The sequence below is a fragment of the Cervus elaphus genome, chromosome 14, assembly GCF_910594005.1.
Source record: "Cervus elaphus chromosome 14, mCerEla1.1, whole genome shotgun sequence".
NCBI lineage: Eukaryota > Metazoa > Chordata > Mammalia > Artiodactyla > Cervidae > Cervus > Cervus elaphus.
This window is the reverse complement of record NC_057828.1, coordinates 70,205,085-70,230,468: the sequence shown is the minus strand read 5'-3', so window position 1 is coordinate 70,230,468 and position 25,384 is coordinate 70,205,085. Positions and strand designations below refer to the sequence as shown.

At 45.0% G+C, this 25,384-nt stretch overlaps 1 protein-coding gene across 1 annotated transcript in view; it reads right to left on the bottom strand.

The window, feature by feature from the left end:
• Positions 1–17,402, bottom strand: part of PTPN14 (protein tyrosine phosphatase non-receptor type 14) — a 183,451-nt gene extending 166,049 nt beyond the window's left edge. The window contains exon 1 of the mRNA XM_043923278.1: positions 16,935–17,402. The gene's annotated coding sequence lies outside the window, so the exon portion shown is untranslated. The remainder of the gene's footprint in view (positions 1–16,934) is intronic.
• Between the last annotated feature and the right edge of the window lie 7,982 nt (positions 17,403–25,384).

Here is a 25,384-nt window from a genome sequence, read left to right as displayed (position 1 = left end):
GAACAATAAACAAATTTCCTCTCCTAAGACTTTGAAATATGCAGCAAAAGTCAGCAATTTGAGTAGGTTCAGCCATTTACCTAGTTTCACAGTAATAATTACTGATTTGCTTTGGATAAAAGTTATAAAACTGCAAATCAAATATATGCTTTCTTTCTACTTTTTTCACCATTTTGTTTTACTGCAAGAATAAAGGTGTATTTAAGAAACAGTGTATTGAGAAAAACAGAAGACAAAAATGAGTATGTACTTACAATGACCTTCAGAAACTGGGAAAGGAAATTATAAGTGGCCCCGGTTTTATTCAATTTAATAGAAAACATAATTTGTTCCAAACATTCTGTTTTAAAATACCATCCTTGATAACTACAAAAATTAAGTGATAAGCAATGATGAAAACTGTATACCTAAATATTGATGACGGTGCTATAAACTGATAGCCTCTGTAAAGAACAATCTGGCCATATGTAACAAGATCTATAAGCAATCCATGCCCTCTGACCCAGATAGCCTACTTTGGAAACCATATTCCAAGAAAATACTCTGCAGATAAATAAATGCAATTTGTTCAACAATGTTGACTGCAATGCTATTTATAATTGTTAACGTTGAAAACAATCCAAATACCAAACCATAAGAGAATAGTTAAGTCAATGATGGTATAAAAGATGAGATTATTGATCCCAACTCTTTGCTCCCTTTCTATAATGTATCCCATCCATGTCCCTGTGACTTGCCTGGGAATTAGGCCAGTGTTGGTCTCCAACTCACTGGCCTGTGGCTTGGCCATGGGATATACCTTGGCCAATGAGACGTGAGCAGACAGCATCACTTACCACCTCCATGCTCAGGAGCTCAGACACATCCAAATCTTTGGGGTCCCATGGACTGTAGCCTGCCAGGCTCCTCAATGGAATTTCCCAGGCAAGAATACTGGAGCGGGTTGCCATGTCCACCTCCAGGATCTTCCCAACCCAGGGATCGAACTTGGGTCTCTTACATCTCTTGCGCTGTCAGGCAAGTTCTTTATCACTAGCGCCACCTGGGAAGCCCTGCCAGCTCCATGCAGCAGCTTTAAATGACACTGCACACCTCTCACATTATTCCTGCTCTCAGTCAAGAGAACAGCATGCCCCAGATGGGGGCTGACCTTTAGCCTCCGTCCCGGATATGAAGACATGTGGAGTGGTACAAAGGCCCAGTCAAGCCACCAAGAGCCACAGCACACCGCAGCACATGCGTCACACAGACAGGGAATAAATGTTGTCATAAGCCACTGAGATGCTGGAACCTTTTTTGTTACCATATCAAAAACTAATACGACAGTCATGAAAATATGGCAAGGTATAGAGTAGCTGATATAGGAAAACATATTTGAAAAAGGTTTGTGAGAAAATAGAAGATGAAACTAATAGGCACATACCAAAGACATTTCTATAAAAGGCAAGCCAACAAGCACCAGAAATTAACTAACTTAGAATGATGTAACAAGTTTATGATTATTTTTATCAATAAAGCAGGTACTTATATATCTTTAATTCCCTTTTAAATGCTACCTTTATATCAATATAGGGCTTCCCTGGTAGCTCAGCTGGTAAAGAATCCACCTGCAATGCAGGAGACTCTGCTTTGATTCCTGGGTCGAGAAGATTCACCAGAGAAGGGATAGGCTACCCACTCTAATATTCTTGGGCCCCCTTGGTGGCTCAGACACAAAGAGTTGGACATGACTGAGCGACTTTCACTTATATTAATATATATATATATATATATATACACACACACACACACACAGATCATAATTATAACAGAAGTAATTCTATCCAACACCCTTTTTTCTGCATTAAATGATATAAAGATAAGTGAACAATTATGCTAAAAGTGAATCTAGTGTGAAAGGTTAATCGGTTTTAGAAAGTAAGAATTCAGGGTTGATCAAATTCTTTCGTCAGACTATAAGGAAGGGAATTGTTAAAAAAAAATTAAAAAACAGACAAAAGCAAGAGTTATTTTCAGGGATGATCCACTTTCTAGTCATCAAACAAACACGTACAAAAGCAAGATCGGAAAAAATATTACTTACCAGAAAATAAAGTTGTGCTACCTCTGAATTTATTTATGACCTGTTTGAAATTCCACTACATTTATATGATTCAAGAATTGTGTTTATTATAACAAGTACTGTTACTCACAGAAATTTATCAAACAAATTCAGCAGTAATTTTTAAAAACTGTTAATTGGGGATTCCCTGGCGGTCCACTGGTTAAGACTCTGCCTTGCAGTGCTAGGGGCTGGGGCCTGAACCCTGGTCAGGGAGTTAAGATCCCACATGCCTCAGGACCAAAAACCCAAAATATATAAAACAAGCAATATTGTAACAAATTCAATAAAGACTTTCAAAAAAACTGTTAATGTGAAGATTCTTACTATATTCTTTTATGAGATAGCAAGAAATATAAATGTATATATTTTCAACAATAAAAAAAGGAACTCACAGTATGTCAATTATATGTAGATATATAACATATTCATTATTAAGATAGTAAGAAAGATGAAAAACATGCATATTTGCAGGGGCATTTATATAAAACCACAAAAATATGTTTACATAAGAACAAAGGCTAAAAAATTAAATAGATTTGTAAAATATTGGTAAAAAACTTTTACCAATTTTGGAAAAGTATTATAGCTATACTAAGGAAAAAGATCTAATGCTTATATTTACAAAATCTGTACTTGCTATGAGGTACATCAATGTCTCTCAGTTAAAAGCAATCTGACGCACACTCAAAAGTTTCTAAAATCAATTTCTGGTAAATACCTTTCTAATTAAGACAACCTTGGGTGACTAAAGAGAGTAAACCAAGCATAACTTCACCATGTCTTAATAACTTGACGTCATCGATGGTTGTGCTGCATTCCCTAATTCAAAGATGACGTCAGCCAGGGCTGCGGAGAGGAATGTGTGTCCCTCGCAGGCACTGAATGAATCAAGAAACTGCCACCGATTGATTCCAGGTAAGGTTTTCTCCTTTGCCTTTGAGAGGCAGTGATGCAGAGGGGTTACAAGTACACGTTCTGGCTTCATGCCCGGACTTGACACTGAGTCCCAGCATTTATGTACTCGAATTTGCATGCCAATGGTGTTGCACAGTAAACTAGTATTTACTATGTATTTACACAGTATACGAGTATTTACTAGTATTTAGCGTAGGAGCTTGTGCCTTAGCCTTTTTAAGCCCGAGGTTTCTCATCTATAAAATAAGCCAATGAGAGCCCTTATTTCACAGAGTTGTTAGAAGGATCGAAAAGATAATCCATTTAACGTGCTTGACAAAGTACTTGCTCATGGTAAGTAGTAAATAAATGCCAGCTAATACTAGCCTCTCTCTGCTGGTCATCCTAAGGCACCATCAAGTTTGCTTTTCACCATCACCAAAAACTATTTCTAATTTTCGTCTGCATCCACTGTTCCCTCAGTCTTGAGGTATCACTCAAGGGTTAGGTTTCCCAAGCATAGTTGGATAAACATCTGGACCAGTCCTGTCCTCAAGGACTCATTATGTCCTCAAAACACATTGTGGACCACAAATGCAAGCCACATAGGTAATTTAAAATTTTCCAGTAGTCACATTTAAAGAGCAAAACAGAACACAAGATATTAATTTTAATAATAGATTGTATTCAACTCAGTATATCTGAAAATTATTTCAAGAAGTAATCAATTTTTTTAAATTACAATGAAATACCTAACATTCTTTTTGTTGTTGTTGTTGTACTAATTCTGCAATAATCTGGTGTGTACTTGATACAACACATCGCAACTCAAACTAGTCACATTTCAAATGCCATCTGGTCACAGGTGCCTAGTGGCTACCTGAATGGTTGCTGAGTCTTTTAAAGATTAAGACCTCAGCAAAACATCCCCACCTTCAAAAACATCAAAATACATTTATTAAACAAATGGATGAAAGGAAAGAAAGAGGAAGGCAGGACAAACAGATGTCCCTGACCTGCGTAGACTTCTGGGCCTAGGGCTGCAGTTCAGAAGTTGGGCTGTGGAATAAGCTCAAATCCACGTCTTCCACTTGGTAGCTGTGATTCGTTAGTTAATAACCTCTTTTATATGTCTCAAAGATAAACTAAAGATAAAAATAACTTCTCTTTCATAAGATTGTTATGAATTGAAAGGTTGTAGAGGAAAGGGGGTGTCCATACAGAAAGTTCCACTTTGTAAAAAGTCAGGAATGAAAGTGGGGAAAACTGAAGGAAATAATGAGCAAATTAGCTAGAGACAATAAAAAGGCCATGGAAGAGAAAAACTGGTCATGTGATAGTCACAGCATCTGTGTTAAATGCCCAGTTACACAAAACAACTGCCACAGTGGCAGCTATTAATAAAATAATTGCAGTGACATTTCTACAGCCCTCAACGGTTTATACCTCCTAAGCCTGACTGCTTTCTTTAGACAGAATGATAAGGGCTGGCAGTGGGGGAAATGGCTGGCTGCCAAAACTTAAGAGAATCAAGATTTTTTGGTAGTGTATATATTAATCACAGCCTCTGGCCTCAACTAGACAGATTAGTGAAAATACATGGATCTTTCCTTTCTTTCCACCACCACTCCCCCCACCAAAATTCAACTAAGAAAAAGTAGTATAAAGTTAGCCTAGTCTGCTAACAAAGACTTTTGATGCTTATTCGTGTTAATAATCTAAGTCACAATACTCTCTAATTTAGACGTGGGGTTTCTTAAAGACAACAAACAAGCCTGCTCTGTTACAGCCACCTTCCAAACTGAGATTTTCCTAGAAAGTATTTTATATAGTATTCATGTCCCTTGAGATTATGTGTTCCATAAAATTGACTTTAAAAAAAAAAGTCCCTAAATAAATTCAACCCATTTTTGTTTATTGCAAGACTTCCTGGAGTCTTTAATATGCTCATGTACACAGATTTCAAGCTGCTATGAGTGAGTGAGTGAGAGTCGCTCAGACGTGTCTGACTCTTTGTGACCCCATGGACTGTAGCCCTCCAGGCTCCTTTGTCCATAGAATTCTCTAGGTAAGAATATTGGAGTGGGTTGCCATTTCCCTCTCCAGTAGCTTCTTAGCAGCTTCCTTCTCACGCTGCTATGCTCAGCCACCATTACCATTCTATCTCTGGGTGGGGATCAGTTCAGTTCAGTCGCTCAGTCGTGTCTGACTCTTTGCGACCCCGTGAATCGCAGCACGCCAGGCCTCCCTGTCCATCACAAACTCCCGGAGTTTACTCAAACTCATGCCCATCGAGTCGGTGATGCCATCCAGCCATCTCATCGTCTGTCGTCCCCTTCTCCTCCTGCCCCGAACCCCTCCCAGCATCAGGGTATAGCAGTCTACAAATGAGAAAAATGATAAGTGAATCAAGAGAATCAAACGACAGGAAGAGAGCCTAACTAACTCAAGGAAATAGACATCTTTTCGGACCTTTACACCAAGTGTCCAGCCTGATGGGCTGTACTCTGCAGTTTTCCCTTTTGTCACCCCTGATACATACACAGTAATTAACCTATCTGTGTGTGCTGCGCTCAGTCACTTCAGTCGTGTCTAACTCCTTGCAACCCTATGAACTGTAGCCCCACCAGGCTCCTCTGTCCATGGGATTTTCCAGGCAAGAATACTGCAGTGGGTTACCATTTCCTCCTCCGGGAGATCTTCCCAACCCAGGGATCGAACCCATGTTTCCTACATTGGAAGCAGGTTTTTTACCACTGAGCCACTAGGGAAGCCCCAATTAACCTATCAGAGTCCTCCACATGAAGGCAATCTATTACAAAAGAAGGAAGGGAGGGAAGAAGAAAGAAGCGAGGAGGAAGGACTGGAATAGGGAGAAAGAGAGGAGGGAGGAAATTTCTTTTAATGATGTAGTAAGTGTAAACATCACATCATATTCACAGGCAAAGTTTAAATGCCTAAACGCATGCCTAAGGATGAAGCTACATGAAACATTCACTTGTACCAAACCCACCCCTTGGAAAATAAGCCTCATTTTCAAAACAACCAAACAGCTGCTCAGCTGAAACACAGCACAAATCATCCTTCCCAGCCTTTATTTTTAGATGCCTCTTAAGTAAAACAATAATTTTCTAGAGAATATAATTAAAACTGGTAGGTGTCATTTCATTATTTTAGAGTTTTATTATAATTCGTTTCACATCAGTCACACTGTTTCCCCCTCATAAATCACATAATTATATAATATTCCATAACAAATTCCTTGCCTTTGAATAAAAGAATCTGTATGAACTTTTAAAAATATACAGACTTTAAAACAGCACAATCCACCCAGAATGTTAGTATAGCCAACGGGTTTAAACACACGGAGTCTAAAAGTCAGCCCATTTTTCAAATGATAATTTGGAGACGTGTGTATGTCTAAACAAACAAACAAACAAAGTGTACCTCTGTCATATAAAGCACAGTTTACAAAATGTCTAATGAAAAAGAATATGCTTAATAGATCATAGGATTTCATTGGCAGAAACGAATGCTAATTGCCTGCTGGAGTCTTTAATGAAACCTAATTGCTGGCTTGAGCTGTCACCACTGACCCTGGTAACAGACCAGTACACCCTTCATAAACCTAATACAGCATAATCCTCCTTCATTATGGTTATCACAGCTCTGCAGTGGGACACGTCTGCTGCAAAAATAAACTCTGCTGCCTCTCCTCCACAAGGATGCGTGGCTTCTCTATCCCAGAGCAAGTAGCACTGATGGCAGAAGTCACCCTTACAACAAGCGGTACCACTTCACAGCCCACATCTGCTTCCACACCTAGACGCACACAGGCTCTCGGACACTGCTACAGAAAACATCAACACAGTCCGTGATCATGGGGGGAAAGACTAAACAACAAGAACAAACCAAAACAATTACACTATCCCCTGTCACCATAAGGTGAAGAAAAGCAGAAGAAATAATGTCTAAAACTAATCATGGGTTTGACTTATGAAATCCATGTATAAATCAATCCTTGGGTTGGGAAGAGCCCCTGGAGGAGAGCATGACAACCCACTATTGCCATGACAACTCCAGTATTCTTGCCTGGAGAATCCCACGGACAGAGGAGCCTGGCAAGCTGCAGTTATAGGGTCACAAAGAGTCAGACATGACTGAAGTGACTTATCACACACATGTATAAATCAATTCAGTCTACAGTCTACATTTCTGATACTGAATCCACAAGATATTCCTTCCTTCAATTTGAAGTTTTTTTGGACACGCTCTTAAAAAAAAAATTACTTCAATTAAAACCACTCATCTTACAGCTATGATTCAACAATTCCAAGCATTTATTGAATATCTACTTTGCAGCAGGGGCCAAGAACCCAAAGATAAGTAAATCTACAAAACATGTCCCCAAAGAGCTCAAAACTGTGGGGAGATAGATGAACAAACAGCTATAATTTAATGTGATGCTTATCAGTAAAGAATGAGGAGAAGACCAAAGGAAGACAGACCAGGTGACAATGAACTCTTCCAAATGATAAAAAGGGAATGTCAGACAAAACATCTAAGAAGATACAGAACAGAAGAAATTAGTATGTGACCAGCTGGGAAAAGGAATTCAAGGGAAGAGTAAGAGTAGACATGAGTCAAAGCCATGATGTTTCAACCATGAGAAACGTTTCCAGCCCAGGCAAGCGGTTAGGTTAGGTGGGAACAAGAGCTGTGCATTCAGAGCCCAGAAGGCTCAGCTAAGTCTGCACTTGATCTTGGGCATCTTTGTGTATGGTTAAAATTAAGTACATCAGACATACAAGAGAACACAGTAAACTTACATGTTCCCACCACTCAGCTTAGGAAATAAAAGAACACTACACTTCGGTCCTCACCTTCACTACTGACTTGTCCCCTGTATTTGGTGTTAATTGTCTTTCTGGTATTTCTTTACCCAGTTGACCCTTGAACATGATCTGAACTACCTGGGTTCACTTATACTTGGAATTTTTTCAACAGTAAGTACCTACAGTGCTATCTGATCTGCATTTCTGGAATCCATGGATGTGGAACCACAGATATGGGGGCGGGGGGCGGTACACAAGTCTGTGTTACATGAGAATTTTCAAATGTGCGAAGGGTTGGTGCCCCCCTAATACATACACTGTTCAAGGTTCAACTTTACTTTTATGACTGGTGTATGTATCTCTGAACAGTATCAAATGGCAAGACAGATTTCAAGCAAGAGAAGGAAAATACAGACGTGCTTTGCTTTTTTTTTTTGGGGGGGGGTGGCCTGCACCGCACAGCGTGTAGGATCTTAGTTCCCGACCAAGGATGAAACCTGCACCCCGCTACCCTCCATTCAGTGGGAGCGCAGAGTCTCACCCGCTGGACCCCTAGGGAAGTCCCAGCTGCGTCTAAAACGAGACTTGGAGGTGTAGGGGCGGACCGGTCTCCGCGCCGGCAGAAGCAGGACAGGGGACAGACAGAGGTCAGGATAACTGTCTTTCCTGAAGCCCTGCCGCCATGGAGAGAAAAGGGTTCGCCTCAGAGGGCATCCCCGGGGCAAGCAGGAGGCAGACCCGAATGAACAGGTACAGGCGACCAGCAGCAGAAAAGAAGCAACAGTCTGGGGCAAGTCTGTGCTGGGGATGAGGAGGGACGTGGAGAGCAGCGAGGCCAGTGGCAGCTCCTGGGCAGCTGGCAGGCTCAAGACAGGGCAGAGGCGGTTAACCAGGACCAGGGCACAGACAGGTCAAGGCCACGTGGCCGAGGGGAGACTTTCCTGGTGGTCCAGCGGCTAAGACGCCATGCTCCCAACAGACAGCCCAGGGTGGGGCCCAGGTTCAATCCCCGGGCTGGGAGCTAGATCCCACCTGCGGCAACTAAGACCTGATGAGTGAGTGAGTGAGTGAGTGAAGTCACTCGGTTGTGTCCGACTCTTTGCGACCCCATGGACTGTAGCCTACCAGGCTCCTCTGTCCATGGGATTCTCCAGGCAAGAATACTGGAGTGAGTTGCCATTTCCTTCTCCAGGGGATCTTCCTGACCCAGGGATTGAACCCGGGGCTCCCGCATTGCAGGCAGACGTTTTAACCTCTGATCCACCAGGAAAGTCCCTGACACCTGATACAGCCAAATAAAGAAATAAAGTTTTTTTAAAAAGTGGCAGAGGGGCCCAGTCGGGGGCGAGATCAGGAAGGCTGTCCAGGGGAGTGGTGTTTATGATGGACCTTTGAAGATGCTTTGGACAGGTTAGGATGGCCAAGCTCTAGGAAACCTGGGATCTGTTCAGGACAGCTGCAGCGTGGCAGAACCCTGGAGAATAGTAGGACATAACGAAGAAATCAGAGGAACACTGGGGGGGGGGCGGGGGTTTATTTGTGGAGAACCTTAAACGATCAAGCTCAAGTATATACAGTGTGTACATGTAATTCATAACAAAGTCACTTTCATGACCATGAGACCTGCCTTAATTCCTTTTACTTGAGAACTGAAATAATGACGAAAGCCCATCTCATGATCTGGGGGATAATATCAGTGATATCAGCGCTGCTCATTACATGGTTCTCATTACATGGTTCTTATTACACAGTTCTACATGCAGAACCCAGGTGGCTCAGTGGTTAAGAATCTACCTGCCAAGCAGGAGACATAGGTTCGATCCCTGGGTCAGGAAGATCCCCTGAAGAAGGAAATGGTAACCAACTCCAGTATTCCTGTCTGGGAAATCCTATGGACAGAGGAGCCTGGCGGGCTACAGTCGATGGGGAACTAGACATGACTGGACATAAACAACAACATGACATAGAACAGGATGACTTGGTTAAGGACAGGTTGGTATCCACTATGACAACGTCATGGAGGGTCTCTCTCTTTTCCATTTTAAAGACTAGTAACTCAGATGTTGAATAATGAGTGATTTGCCTTTTCCTCATTAATATAAGGTACAAAAGAAAATAATGCACAGAAATGAAATTAAACATACTCTAATCAATAGTACATCTAAACTTGTGAAAACAATTTTGTTTTATGCCTGAAGCCCCAAATGTTCTTACTTACTAATTTTTGTGTGATATTTACACTCCCTTGATCTGCAAGGCTTCCTAGGTTTGAAAAATTAAGAAAGAAAATAACTATGTGTTTGAAAGTAACCAAGTAAAACAAAACAATAAGAGCCAAAGTCTCAGTAGCTTGAGAAAACAGCTCAGGGATGTGATTCGCCTCCTCAGATGAACAAATAAGATGTGTATCATAAATAACACTGCTATCTGTTTAACTTTGAAAATCACATACAGTCATTAACATGATATAATCTTCCCAGCGCACCACACCTCCTATTAAAGAATAAACAATAAATTCCACACCAAACTGGGCTCTAAACCTCCAGGTCAGCATTTCAGAAACACATTCATTCATGGATTCTTTAAACACTTCTTTATAAAAAGTTAACTCCATTTCATTCTCTGCTTAACAATAATAATAGTACCTACTTTACAGGGTTGTTGAAAGACATAATAGAAAGTGCTAAGAACACTGGGACAGAGTCAGCAACAGTAAAGGTAAGCCATGGCTCTTTCTAACCAACCTCCATACAGGGCAGAGATTCTGAACCAAATAAAATGCAAATCCTGCCGGGAGAAGCTTATAAGTTAGTAGAGGAGACAGGGAGGTAAACATAAATAATATGATGAGACAGAAATTACCAATAGAGCTAATTGCAAAGTGTTCTGGAACTATAAAGAAAGGAATGCCTAACTGGCGGTGGGAAGGAGTGTCAGGGCAGGAAAGCTTTGGCTGAAGGTGCAGGGGCTAAGCAGGCGGCCAAGGGGAACAGGTCAGTCTGGGTCGGAATGTAAGGAATAAAGGAAGGGGATTACACATCACCCTTAGGGTTTTAGGGCTCTCGCATATAGAGACAAGAACTGCAGATGGGAATGCGAAGGTAGTCAGGGTAAGGAAGCTTTATCACACAGGTAGGAAGCGGAGTAAGAATTTAAATACTATAAAAGGTTTGTGTTTTTAAAAGCTCTTTAAGAGAAAAGATGAAGAGAATGTGAAAGACAGCCTTTGAAGCTCTTGAACAATCCCAAGAGGCAGTGGTGATGGAGGGAAAGGAACAAATCAAGGATACTTTAGAGACACAAACTCAAAGGATCTAAGGACTAATTGGGTTTGTTATGGGGGTTTGAGGGGCGGGGGCAGGGGCGCTGGGTGCTAACAAAGAGTGACATGTTGAAGAGAACTCCAAGTGCCTGGCTTCAGCAGCTAACTCAATTCATGTCAGTAAGACAGGAAATCAGAGGCAGCAGCTTTTGTGGCAAGAAACCAATGAGTTCAATTTGAGACAGGTAGAATTGGGCATGTATGGCGGATAAGCAGACAGAGAGAAGTACCAGATAAATAAACCAAACTGTTTAGAACCAAGCGGTGGGGTCAGATGGGAGAGGGTAGCATGCAAATCGATTAAAATGGGAACATCTAATTCATGTTCTCCAAGGGCCTAGCTAGGAATAACTTACCATTAAGTGACTCCCAGCCTCTCCAGAGCGCCAAAACCACCAGAACCAGAATCATTTAAACCACTGCATTGAAAAACTTAAGTGACTACCACACAAGGTTGAAAAGGGTGGATGGACCAAAATGGCTCAGCCATTCTCGAAATGCTGGTGATCAAGGACCAGGAGTATTAGCATCACCTGAGAGTGTCTTAGTTGACTCATTGGAAAAGACCCTGATGCTGGGAGGGATTGGGGGCAGGAGGAGAAGGGGACGACAGAGGATGAGATGGCTGGATGGCATCACCGACTCGATGGGCATGAGTTTGAGTAAACTCCGGGAGTTGGTGATGGACAGGGAGGTCTGGCGTGCTGAGTTTCATGGGGTCGCAAAGAGTCGGACACGACTGAGTGACTGAACTGAACTGAACTGGGAGTGTCTTAGGAATGCAAATTCTCAGGGCCCATCCCAGACCTACAGAATCAGAAGCTGGGGTTGGCATGGGGGATAATACCAGCAAACAGTGTTTAATGAGCCTTCCAGGTGATTCTGAGGCTCACTACCACCTTAACTAAGGGAATGGAGTGTGAAAGAAAGAACTCCTGGGAGACAGATTCCCAAAGACTTGAGGAAATGAAGTCCTGGAAAAGGATACACTTTGCACAAAGACAAGCATGAGGAACTTCTGCTAATTTTCGACAATGAAGCCAAAGGAAATCAAGTCAGCGGCCCTCATGGTAAATAGCTCCCCGATTTAGGAATATCGGTCAGTACTAAAATATAAAACATCACAAATGTGAAAAGGATGTTCAGCTTCACAGAAGATGTCATGCCACGCTTTTCCTCATTTTCTCACCAGATACCTCCTAGTTGACCAGCATCAAGCACTGATGGGATGGCCACCTAGGGCTTACAGGACCTCTGGAAATGCAACAGACTTCTGGGTCAAGCTAACTGACCAGGCCCAGGATGAAATCCTTGAGCTGGGCCTAATGGAGTCCCCTCAGGAACTAAGCCAAATCAGCCACGTATCAGATTTTACATACAAGCTTGATCCAAGCCTGGCCACAATGTGTTTTTTTCCAGTAGCAAGGACCATAAAACAAGTCCAACAAAAGCTTGAGTGGAGAGTGAAACAAAACCAAGCCAAGGCATATGGAACCAACAGGAAAAAGGGAAAGGAAATTAAAACAATGTTCATATGCCATTTATAATCCAACTTGGACACATAACCACTCCTATCCCACAAAAAGGTACTTAGTCACTTACCTTTTACCTCAGCTACTCTAAATCCTCATCCACAGAATTGCATCATATCCTCTCATTCAAAATTATAAATAATTCAGAGATTATTTATTTTCATAATCAGCATTCATGCAATACGCAGCAAAGGCGATGGCTGGTCCTAGCAATGCGATTTCCTCCCCCTTTCCACTGCAAAAACCACCGCCTGATCTGCGTTTCCTAAACTTTCTCCCTCTATTCTTCAAAGGGGTCTTCTTTCACCTGGGACCCGTCTGGAATCCTGTATCGTGTCGGATCCTCAATCAATTCTTGGCTCTAGCAATCCGTTCGGCTTCTGGAACAGTTACTACACACCTGTCCTCCTGACGTTTTAGGAGTTGTTCCTTTCTTCTAACATCCCCTCCTGCTGGGAGGTTGACATGAAGATCAGTGAGTTAATGTTTGCCAAATACTTCAGGCTTCTCGGATGAAAGGCAACATTAAAGTTCAAGCGACCTGAAGCTGGCAGGACCTGAGAGGCGCATTGCAATTGACTCCTTAGACCTGAGCTTCAAAGAAGGAAAGCAAGGCTGCAGAGACTCATTTGTGCCGATCGGCTACCTTTTGCATTCTTGCTAAAGGCAGGCGGATTTATTCTAACATCATTTAGTTCACTGGATTTCAACATTAGAAAGGCAAGGATCCTTGTGTTAGCACTAGACTCTCCTTATAGGAAGCAGTGTATGGGGGAAAGGATCCCTTTTTCTGCCCTTGTCTACGTGGCTTTCCCTCCCTAAACTAACCTACTGCCTGATCCTGCAACTCACACCCTCCTTCTACATGAGGGGCTAGCAGCTGCCAGCCAACACGTTTGCTTTGAGCCAACACACCAAAAAAAAAAAAAAAAAAAAGGTCAAAGACAAAGCCTTATGTGTATGTTGGCACGCATGTGAATTCAGGCTGCTGGGGAAAAAGTGAGCCACAAAGAGCACATTCATGGCCACATATAACTCCTGGAACATATAAATAGCCATCCTGGACCCAACACCTACTCAGTGTGAGGGAGGCGCTGTGAGCAGAGGGGCATAGGGCATTACACAGAATTCCCCACAAGCATCCTGGCACGTTAACAACTGCTGGCCCCACCTTAGAGATGAAGGAATGGAGACTCCGGAGGGCTGCAAAGTTCAGTTAACATCACAGCTAAAAGACGGCAGAGCTGGGACACAAACTGAGCTATATCTCGAACTCCCAGCCCTGGGTCTCTGGCTCCAGCACACCAACAGGCCAGAAAAGCTGCTGAATTTGCTACACACACCCCTTGAACCATTCAATAAGCCCTCCGCGGGGCTCAGACTGGGGGAAGGGTAAATGAAATCAGTAAGGGGAGACCACAGTGTCTCATTTTAGACATCAATTTTAACCTCTTCTCCACCAAAACGTGCTTGTTTTCCCTCATTCTTTTTCAAGCAGCACAAGCAGCAATAACTGAATTGGCTAAAGATTTCATCTTATCTCTTTCCCCTGCCTTATCTCTAACAAGGCACACCGCGCTGAGGCTTAGAATGAGTTCAAAAAATGCTCAGCATTTGGTGACCGAAGAAGTCCGAATGCAGGACTGCAGGTGACAAAGGAGAAAGATACAGAACCCAGGTGGGGGGCAAGGTGCAATCCAAGGGTATATGTTCGCATCCCTGAAGCCAGAAATAGAAACCCTTAATAAGGAAGGCAGGCACTGGGGGGAAAAGTTCTCCCAGTTGTCAACTTCTGGCTCATCCATTCAGGACAAGTAAGAATTCTCCTAAACATCCTAATTTTACTGATTTTTTTAAGGTTCCTCCGCATGAAAATAGTCTAAATGCTCTTTCCATTACAGCTGTCTGTTCCACATGGTCTGCACAAACCTGAATATCTAAAGTGTTGACAATAACGACTGTATGTTTAAGCCAATGATGGAGGCTGGACCGGTACCTGGGAATAGCAAGAGTTTCTCTTGAGCCGTTTCTCTCACGAAGGTCCTACGCCTTCAGGAAAGCCATTTTCCAGGGGCTGTTCTTGAGATAGAGAAAGGTGTGTTTCTGTCTTTCTTTCTGGGGGGCTGGGGGAGGCCAAGGCAAACCCCCAGCACTGTAGGAAGTCAATGTGCCCTCCTCACTCGCCTGTACTGGCCTGAGGTCATCGAGAGCTGGCCTTCCGCCACCTCGGCCAGGACGCGGCCACTATGAAGAATACTACACCGCCACTTCAGCCCAGTCAAGAGGCACCCTTGAGCGGCAAACCACCTACCGGAGGCTCCTGCGCTATAAAAAGCTTTCTAGGCAGGATCTGCTGAATCCTGGACCAGGAGGCGACGACAATCTGCTAGAAGACATTCCGCTTTTCGTAAAGTTTCAGAGGAAGGAAAAGTCATTCCTCCAACTGTGCTGATGCCGCGATGACGTGGGGAAGTGGAGAATACTACAACAAACACAGGGACACACACGAACTCACTCTGCGGAGCACAGACACCCAGTCAGATTAGGCAAAAGTGCATCTGTGCTCCCCAGCTTCCCCTCGTTAAGGCTATCGTTCCCAAGGCACATGCTTTTAACGTCATCACCAAAAGATAAGGCGACTTCAATACAAGGTTCTGTAAGGGGCGGTATTATCACCTACTGCATTCAGGTGGCCCTTTGAAAGGGCATCAGTACCATTCTGATGAAACCAGGCACGAGCCAATTAGTGTCAATGAAATGGAGATGGTCCCCCAACCACTGCTTTTTGCAGAACCAGCATCAGGCATCCAAAGAGAGAGATGTGTGCGCCTCCGGAAGCTACTTGGCTCCTAAGCGCTTCCAGTTTAATATCTGATATTAAAAAAAAAAAAGCTGTCCTGGCTACACTGAACCAACCAAGCCATAAATCCTTCAGCCCCCAGCTCTCTACTAGGTATGATATCTTTGCACTCATATTTTGGATGACTCTTACTTTGCACAAGTTCTTTCCTCCCCCCTAGCAGGCACTTTCCTAATCGGTCCTCTAGGTGAGCAACACCTGAACTCTCCAGACTCAGCGCACACCTGGCCCCGCCGCCTCTGGACCAAGCCTTCCCAGGCCCTCTCAGGACACTCTACTTCCAGATCAGCCAGCGGGTTTCCTCCCGCAGGCTGCAGTTACATCCTGTTTTAGCATCTTTGTATTCCCAGTTCCTAGCCCAGGGGGACAAACTGCAAAACTAGGTTTGTTGAATGAATGGGCCAACGAACTAACCCATTTGAAGAAATTCACACGTTGGTGGAAACCCTGTAACCCATCCACAGCCAGCAGTCTGAAAATTCCTCACCTTCACAAAGACCCAGGAACAGCCAGCCCCTGGACGGACAGAAGGCGAAAGCCCACAATCGGCCTTAAGCTGGAGGGAGGCGGGGTGGGGTGGGGGTGACGGGACCTGGAGGAAGTGGGAAGGAAAGGGGGTGTCGGGGCAGCGCTTCCTCACTGCTCCTCAAAAAGGTGAAAAACCCCTTCCGAGCGTTGAAACCCCAGAAGCAGGGGTGATGCCAGGAAAAAGGGAAGACGGTGTCTGAACACCACCCTTGGAACTTGTTAATATTCAGAACTTGGGGCGTTCGAGGTGGAGACCTGCTCTGAAATTAGGGGGCCACAGGGTCTCCCTGTGAGTCGACCGACCACCCAAGTAGGGGCCAAGAAGCCCAGAAGTTTTGTGGCAAGGTTGTGGCCTAGTGGAAGGGCATGGAAATTTCTCCCTCTCAAGATCCCGTCTCCTGGAGGGTGGGGGGGAATCGGGGGCGGGGGGTGTGGAACAGAGGAGGGTCGCGGCGGGGGACCCTCTCCAGCTTGAGAGGCAGCGACGTCTTTGGCTTTCATCTCCCGGCCCCCGCCGTCTGGGTATCTCAGCTGCCCTCACTAGGCCCTCTGTGGTTCCCCAAAAGAAAACTGCAGCGGGGAGGAGGGGGCGAGAGTGTGAGTTTCACCGTCCACTCTGCAGACAGCGCACACCTTCCACCGTAACTCCAAGCCGTGAGCATTAGCGGGCGGCTCCCACCGCCACTTAACAAGTCCAGCTGCCCGGCCCCCTCGCGCTCCCGCTGCCCTGCCAGGCGTCCCGGGCCGCCGATCCCAAGTCGGCGTGGCCAGCGTTTGCCCAAGTCATCGGCAAGGCACCCGGAGCGCCTAGGGCGGCCCCCAACCTGGGGCCCGACTCCCCGCCCCAGACGCCGCTTACCTGCTTACATGGCCCCGTCGGAACCCCGGAGTCCCGCGCCGAAAGGCTGCCCTCCGCGGGCGGCGGAGCCCCAAGTCCCCCCAAGGAATTGATTCCAGTGGCTGGCGGAGGAGGGGCGGAGGGAAGGAGCCGGAGGAGGCGAAAGGGGAGGGAGGTTTCCGCCGCGATCCCGGCGCGAGAGTTGGCGCGGGGGCGCCCGGAGAAGGGGGGGAAAGGAGAATCACCCCGGCGCGGGGCTGTCCCGCCAGAGAGGGGGCCGGGACGGGGAGGCTGGCCGAGGTGGGAGGGGACGCGCCGCCAGGGGCCACGGAGTGGCGGCCGCTCGCCGAGGACCGGCGCCCGGAGGGCAGGCGGCGGAGCGAGGACGAGCGCAGCAACCTGCCCCCGGACTGCGCCCGCCGCGCCCTCCGCGGGGAGAGAAAAGTTGGGACGAACTTTCAGGGGCCGGGAGAGCCAGAGCGGCAGGAAATGCGAGCGGCCGCGAGAGGAGGGAGGAAGGGGCCTGGCGAGTGGGAGGGGACGGAGCAGGCGCCGGCGGCCGCGGCTCCCCCACCCCCGGGCCCGGCGCGGCGGCGCGGGGGGAGCGCGGGGCGCGCGCCGGGGGCGGGGAGGAATGCGGCGGGGCGGGCGGGCGCGCGCGCGGGGGCGCAGGGGGGCGGCGCGGGAAGGGGAGCCCCGGCTCCCGAGCCCCGGGCGCGCGTCCTTGGGGACGTCACAGCGCTGGAATCCGAGGAATGCCGAGCTGCCGGAGCTCCTTCTGCAGGCCCGGGAGAAGTCGCGCACTTTTATAAACGTGGTGGCTTTGGGAGAAGGTTTTCAAAGGTGAGGGCTGAGCAGGGAGGACGGGGTGAAACTCCCCGGAGTAAGAGACTGGGGGAGTGGGGAAAGCGAAGGGACCACAGCGAGCCCACCTAGCGCCTCTCCCGGGCGGGGGCTTGGGGGAGGCAGGAAAAATCCCACCGAGACCTCCGCAACCTGCAGAGGCGAGGCCGCGGCGGGGACTGGCCCGCCCCGACCTAGAGCGGCCCACCTTATTCGGGGGACCCCTCCAAGCAGGATGTCCCCACGCAGCCACTGCACAGGGCAAACAGACCCGGAGAAAGAAGGTGGCTTCCCAGAGCAGACAATATTAAAGTTATCTGTCCAGGACTCCTGGAACCTCTGGGTACCAAACCTGTGGTCTAAACCACCCCTCACCCGCTCCTCCGGGAACAGCACAGTTAGTGTACCCAAGGAGTTAGAATCGTTTTCCCGGTTTTTTCCATGTCACAGAATCGCCCCACCCAGCCGGCGTAGGCACTGGGAGGAAACTTGCTTAGCATTTTCGGAGGTGGAGTTAATGAGACGCAGCTGGTAAGACGAACCAGGCTCTCGGAGCCCGGTCCGGGAACCCGGGTTTTCGGACCTCTCCTGCCGTCACCGGCCGAGGAGTGTCCCCGTCCCTGAAAGCCTTGACCTCTGTAGCTGTAAAAATTAAAGGATTTGCCTGTTTTTCTGTGGTCCTTGGCATTGCAAAAATAATGCCTTAGGAGTCTGTGGTCTTATTCGAGCCCGATCCTTTCAACCTTTCTTAGGTTGAATAGGGTCCCCGGAGAATTGCCACTGAGGATTTCGTTCCAGATTCCTTCCGTGTCCCACAACTGAGAAAAATTCCCGGGCTCTTGGGGAAGAGTCTCCTGTATCCATCAGGTACAAATCTGTGGTCACGTGACTTGCCTGAGCATTGCCCATATCCAAAACTACAAAGAAGCAGAGAAGACCTTAAAGGGATGAAAGGGAAAAGGCTGAAGAGAGTTAAAATCTTTCAAGAAATAGCTGGCTACTTTCAATATGGACTTGCTGGATTTCCAAGGAAAATTAAGGAGTGCCTTATTGTCCACCAGGAAGTGTGGAAAGCACTTCATGTGCTCTTGTACTATTATCCCCATTTCAAAGATGAGGAAAGTGAGGTGTGAAGACATTATCTGTCTCACCAAGGATCACACAGCAAGTATACTATGATAATGGACCCTAGTGGGTCTGGCCCCAAAATGCAAACTTATAAACTCTTTAACCTTTAACCAGGACAGGATTAAGATCAAAGATAAGGAAATGCCTACAGGCTCTCAAGGTTTCTTAGGGTTACAGGCCTCTTGGGGTTTCAAGGAAAAGACGTGGCATTTGTATATTTTTGCTCGAAAGTCACTTTGATACCAAACTCTCGCGCACAACACGGTGAGACTGTTGTGTAGAAGAGAAAGAACTTGTATGTGGACAGCAGTTGTACCTGGGTGACCCTGAGCAAGACACTTCACCTGTAGGCCTGAGTTTGCTTGTGAAGTGGAATGTGACATGAACTTCGGAGCTTGGTTGAAGGAGTTCATCTCTGAAGTCTTTCCCAGCCTGATCTAGAATGAATATATACTCCTCTGTGCAGATGGCATGCCTATGGAGGAAGCTAAGTGATAAAGCCAGGATGTCTTGGGGGAAGGACTGTTTTCACACCGCCTTCAGAATCAAAATAAATGTTGAGAATGTTACTGGGTGTTCAACAGCAAAACAGAAAAACACCAAATAAGATTTAGTACTACTCCTGTGGACTCATTTTTATTTTAAATAATTTTACTACTAAAAAAAAAATGCCTGTGGACTCATTTTTATTTTAAATAATTTTACTACTAAAAAAAAATGCCATAAAGTGGTTAAAAAAACTTTCATTCTCTAGATAAATATATAAAAGTAGTCACAAGTTTCTTTCATAAGAGAAAGAAACAACCCATTGCCTAAGTCTTCTTTATACTTGAGTCTCCTCAATATGCATCAGAGTGACTAGGAGCTTGGTTGATGGGATAAGCTCCAAACACATCACTACACATTTATTTCAAACTTTGTAATTTTAGGAACTTGTCAATATTAAATATGCTCCCAAATCTTTCAATTGGTTCTAAGCCCAATTTAAACTATGAATAAAGGCCAAATCTCATGGGCCACCGTGATTCCTCCCGCCTCCAAGGTCTTTCTCATTAATTTATTAATTTTGTACCTTTAAAACCATTGAAAAGCAAAACAAAATAAATTCCCCAATCAAACAAACCTGGAGAGTGAGCAGGCTCTCTTCGGAGAAGTCTGACAACCACTAGGGGCCTTCTACAAAATGTAAAGTCATAGATAAGTAGAGAGAGAGAGAGAATGTTTGCTTTTATCCTGTCTAATTTCAGTTCCTAAGAGGATATTTGGCAGTTTACTGTAAAAGAGGAAAAGAGAAAAGAGAAGCTTTTTCAAAATACACATCCTCTGTAAGCCCTGCTCCCCATGTCTCATTCATCTTATCCCCATGGTCTCGGGTAGAGAGACTCCAGTTGGTATGTATATATATATATATATATATATATATATAATTGATAGTCCATAAAAATGTACATACAACGTGACTTTTTCACGCAGATATATCCGTGTGAAAACCACCCAAATCAGGATATAGAAAATGTCCATCAGCACAAAAGCTCCCCTTAAGTGACTTTTCAGTCCGTCATCACCTCTCAAGATTAACTTCTACCACCATAGGCTAGTTTTGCAGGTTCTCAAACTTCGTATAAATAGAATTACAAATATAATGTGTGTTATGTATATGTGGGTCTGGGTCACAAGTTGCTTACCCATTCTTCTGTTGGTATACTGGGTAAGTATATTTTGAAAACATTTCCCAAGTAATTCTGTTATGCCCGACCACCTCCAATTCAGAACTGTTGAGTTACAACAAAAGTAATCATAAGTAAGCCTAGATTATTAACACCTACAAAAAAACATTAAGTAGCAGAGGAGGAAAAAACATTTTAGAACAACCAACTTGAAGAGTTTTTTTAATGGTAGTACACATTCAGAGATTCTTCTTCAGTAAAAACAAATTAGGAAATTGACTGGAGTACGGACTTCGTGTCATCTAGTGACTTTTGAAAGAGCTATGTGACTGTGCAGAACTGTCACGCCCAGCCACATGTTCAGTGAACAGTACTCCATGAGCTCAGATAGTCTGCAGTGTGAATGGCATCCTCTGGATAGGGCACTGTGGTGGCTGTGATATGAGCTCTCATTTTAGAGATATTAATAACTTCATGGAATCTGCTTTGGAAGAATCATTTCTGACACAGAAGACTGAGCCCTTCCCTCCTGGTTGCATCTTTGTGGACTTAAAATGTGGGGAAGAAAAGTGCCTTTTTTGAGCGGGGGTTGGGGGGGGGGGGGCATGCCATTCAGCTTGTGGGATCTTAGTCTTAATTCCCCAACCAAGGATTGAACCTTGACAGTGAAAGTGCTGCACCCTAACCACTGGACCACCAGGGAATTCTGAAAAAGTGACTTTCTAAAACTCAGATCTCCCCATGGTGACTAAAGGCAGGAAGTCACACCATGCTCAAATAACTGCTGCTAACATAACAGAAGAGGTGGCAAGAATATACAGAAGAACTATACAAAGAAGATCTTCATGACCCAGATAATCACGATGGTGTGATCACTCACTCACCTAGAGCCAGACATCCTGGAATACGAAGTCAAGTGGGCCTTAGGAAGCATCACTACGAACAAAGCTAGTGGAGGTGATGGAATTCCAGTTGAGCTATTTCAAATCCTAAAAGATGGTGCTGTGAAAGTGTAGCACTCAATATGCCAGCAAATTGGGAAAACTCAGCAGTGGCCACAGAACTGGAAAAAGTTTTCATTCCAATCCCAAAGAAAGGCAATGCCAAAGAATGCTCAAACTACCTCACAACTGCACTCATCTCACATGCTAACAAAGTAATGCTCAAAGTTCTCCAAGTCAGACTTCAACAATATGTGAACCATGAACTTTGAGATGGTCAAGCTGGATTTAGAAAAGGCAGAGGAACCAGAGATCAAATTGCCAACATCCTCTGGATCATTGAAAAAGCAAGAGAGTTCCAGTAAAATATCTACTTTTGCTTTATTGACTATGCTAAAGCCTTTGACTGTGTGGATCACAACAAACTGGAAAATTCTTCAAGAGATGGGAATACCAAACCATTTGACCTGCCTCCTGAGAAATCTGTATGCAGGTCAAGAAGCAACAATTAGAACTGGACATGGAACAACAGGCTGGTTCCAAATAGGAAAGGAGTACGTCAAGGCTGTATATTGTCACCCTGCTTATTTAATTTATATGCAGAGTACATCATGAGAAATGCCAGACTGGATGAAGCACAAGCTAGAATCAAGATTGCCGGGAGAAACATCAAACACCTCAGATATGCAGATGACACCACTCTTATGGCAGAAATCGAAGAACTAAAGAGTCTCTTGATGAAAGTGAAAGATGAAAGTGAAAAAGTTGGCTTAAAACTCAACATTCAGAAAACTAAGATCACGGCATCTGGTCCCATTGCTTCATGGCAAATAGATGGGGAAACAATGGAAACAATGACAGACTTTATATTTTTGGTCTCCAAAATCACTGCAGATGGTGACTGCAGCCATGAAATTAAAAGGTGCTTACTCCTTGGAAGAAAAGTTATGACCAACTTAGCATATTAAAAAGCAGAGACATTACTTTGCCAACAAATGCCAGCAAAGGTCCATCTAATCAAAGCTTTGGTTTTTCCAGTAGTCATGTATGGATGTGAGAGTTAGACAGAAAGCTGAGCACCGAAGAATTGATGCTTTTGAAGTTTGGTATTGGAGAAGACTCTTGAGAGTCCCTTGAACGGCAAGGAGATCCAACCAGTCCATCCTAAAGGAAATCGATCCTGAATATTCATTGGAAGGACTGATGCTGAGCTAAAACTCCAATACTTTGGCCACCTGATGCAAAGAACTGACTCATTTGAAAAGACCCTGATGCTGGGAAAGATTGAAGGTGGGAGGAGAAGGGGATGATAGAGGATGATATGGTTGGATAGCATCACTGACTCAATGGACACGAGTTTGAGTAAGCTCCGGGAGTTGGTGATGGACAGGGAGGCCTGGCGTGCTGCAGTCCATGGGGTTGTAAAGAGTTGGATACGACTGAGCAGCCAAATTGAACTGAACGTAACAGGAGACTTTTGTGGACGCATGAATAAGACGAAAGTGCAAGATACCTGTTTTTCCAGTCTCTTTTTGAGGGCCACCATACCTGCACCCTTTATGTTACGTACTGTCTCCATTTCTTCATCTTTCCTCATGTCTCAGTTCTCTCATTCTTAATATACCCTGGGCTCTGGCCACCAAGCCTTCTGGGCACCTTATTATCGCCCCACTTCATCTCTCTTCTTTTATCCACCTCTCAGGAAAATGCTCCCTGCCTTCCAAAGGTATCATCCTCTGACTTAAGTCAAAGAAGAGAGGGCCCCCAGATCCATGCCCATCAACCAAGGTCACAAATGAATTATTGCCTTGTTATTTCCTTCTGGAAAGAATTCCAAAGATTTTGGGGTTGTGTTCTTTCAAGCTGGGAGGAGAAAGATAAATCTGTCCTCTGGGACACTGTGCCAGCTCCCCTGGCAACTGCAGCTGACCACGTGGGCAATGGTATCAGCAAGGGTCATATACACCAGGGCAGCCTCACTCTAGACCAATCACTAGTTTTTCCAGAGAAAATGTTCAAGACGCAGCCAATCGTTTACTATTTAAAATCTGATACAATAGCAATACATATTAATCAAGTACACTTGAGAAAGGTAATTAATTCACACACATTTGTACTATTTTCAGCAAGTTTTAAAAGAAATAAAACCTAGGCACCATGAAGTATCTTGCCTATTTCAATGTATTCATTATTCTCTACTAATTTCACCTTAGATCACAAACACACTTTGAATCATGTCTTAAAGGTGCAAACTGGTCACAGTCACCGGTCTCAGCTTGCTGACTTTCTCCCCTGCTCTCGGCCCCCACCTTGTCTTTCAGCCTTTCCAGGCTTGATGAGAACACACAGTTTTCCTCCCACACTGACATGTGCGTGCCGCGCGCGCGCGCACACACACACACACACACACACACACACACACACACACGAATCATCACCATAGCCTCCATGGGGCATACTGCCAAGGAAGAGTTTACCCTCCTTTTACTGCTGAAAGTCATTTATTATCCAGGGAGGGTTGGGGGGGAAGGTTTCACTATTTCCAAAATCTTTTCTGGAGAGCTTCTTCATTTTGATTTAAGCCACCTTCAACTTTGTAATGAAACAGAGTCATTAAAAAAGAAGGAAAGAAAGAAAAGAGAGAAGAAAAGGAATGGAAGGAGGAGGGAGGGAGAGAGGAATGAAAAGGACAAAGAAAGGCTCTCTGTAGTCAGTTACATGTGATTGATAAACTCAAAACCATAGTCTATTAGAGTGTAACTGATCTGGTGCGTGCGTGCTAAGTCGCTTCAGTGGTGTCCAGCTCTTGGCGACTGTATGAACGGTAGCCCGCCAGGCTCCTCTGTCCATGGGACTCTCCAGGCAAGAATATTGGAGTGGATTGCCGTGCCCTCCTCCAGGGGATCTTCCTGACCCAAGGATGGAACTCATGTCTCCTCTGCATTGGCAGGCAGATTCTTTGCCACTGAGTCCCCAGGGAAGCGACTTGATAGCTATGTGACCCTGGGCAAAGTACTAAAGCTCTCCCACCTGAAGTTCCTCACCTGTAAAATGAGGAATTATGAGCATGTCTCTCTTGTAAGGTTGAATCAACGAGGAGTAGTAAGGTTGTGGTGAGTGAGTCAGTACATAGGAAACTTCAAACAGCACCTGGTTCACATTGAACTCTCAATGTGTTATGTACGTATTAATACCATCACCAACCTCATTCTGTAGATTTCTTACAGATTGGATTTCTTGCCTTCAGCAGGAAAATCCATCTGAATCTCAATCCAAATTCCCAGAAGAAAGAATATGTCTTCAGGTGTCAGTGTGGGGTCTTAGAGACGGAGCAGGCTGGGTGCAGCTCTCTAGGTGAGAAGGAGAATTCTCAGACAGGAGAGAGTGCCCAGGGAGGCATCTGAAACCACAATGAGAAGGGAAGGGGGGCTTTTTTTTTTTTAACCAAAGTGAAGTCTTGAGAATTCCTCTGTTCACACCTGGCTCCTCATGGTAGAGAAGAAAGTGACCTCCTAGGATGGGAGTGACGGAGGAAGGAAGATAACCAATATTCATTGAGCACTTGCGATGCGCTAGGAACAAGGCTAGGTCCTGTATGTACGCAATCTGAAGTAGTGCTTGTGATGGTGTTTGAAGGTTGTAGGCTGAACGGTGTCCCTCTGAAATTCATACATTGAAGTCCTAAGCCCCAACAGGGCTGTATTTGGGGATAAGGACTTTACAGAGCTAATTAGGGTTACATGAAGTCATGAAGGTGGGGTTCCAATCCAATAGGACCCGTGTCTTTATAAGTAGAGGAAGAGATTCCAGAACTTTCTCTCTACGTGTGCACAGAGGAGAGGCCATATGAGGACACAGAAGGAGGCTATCTGCCCGCCAAGGAGAGAGGCCC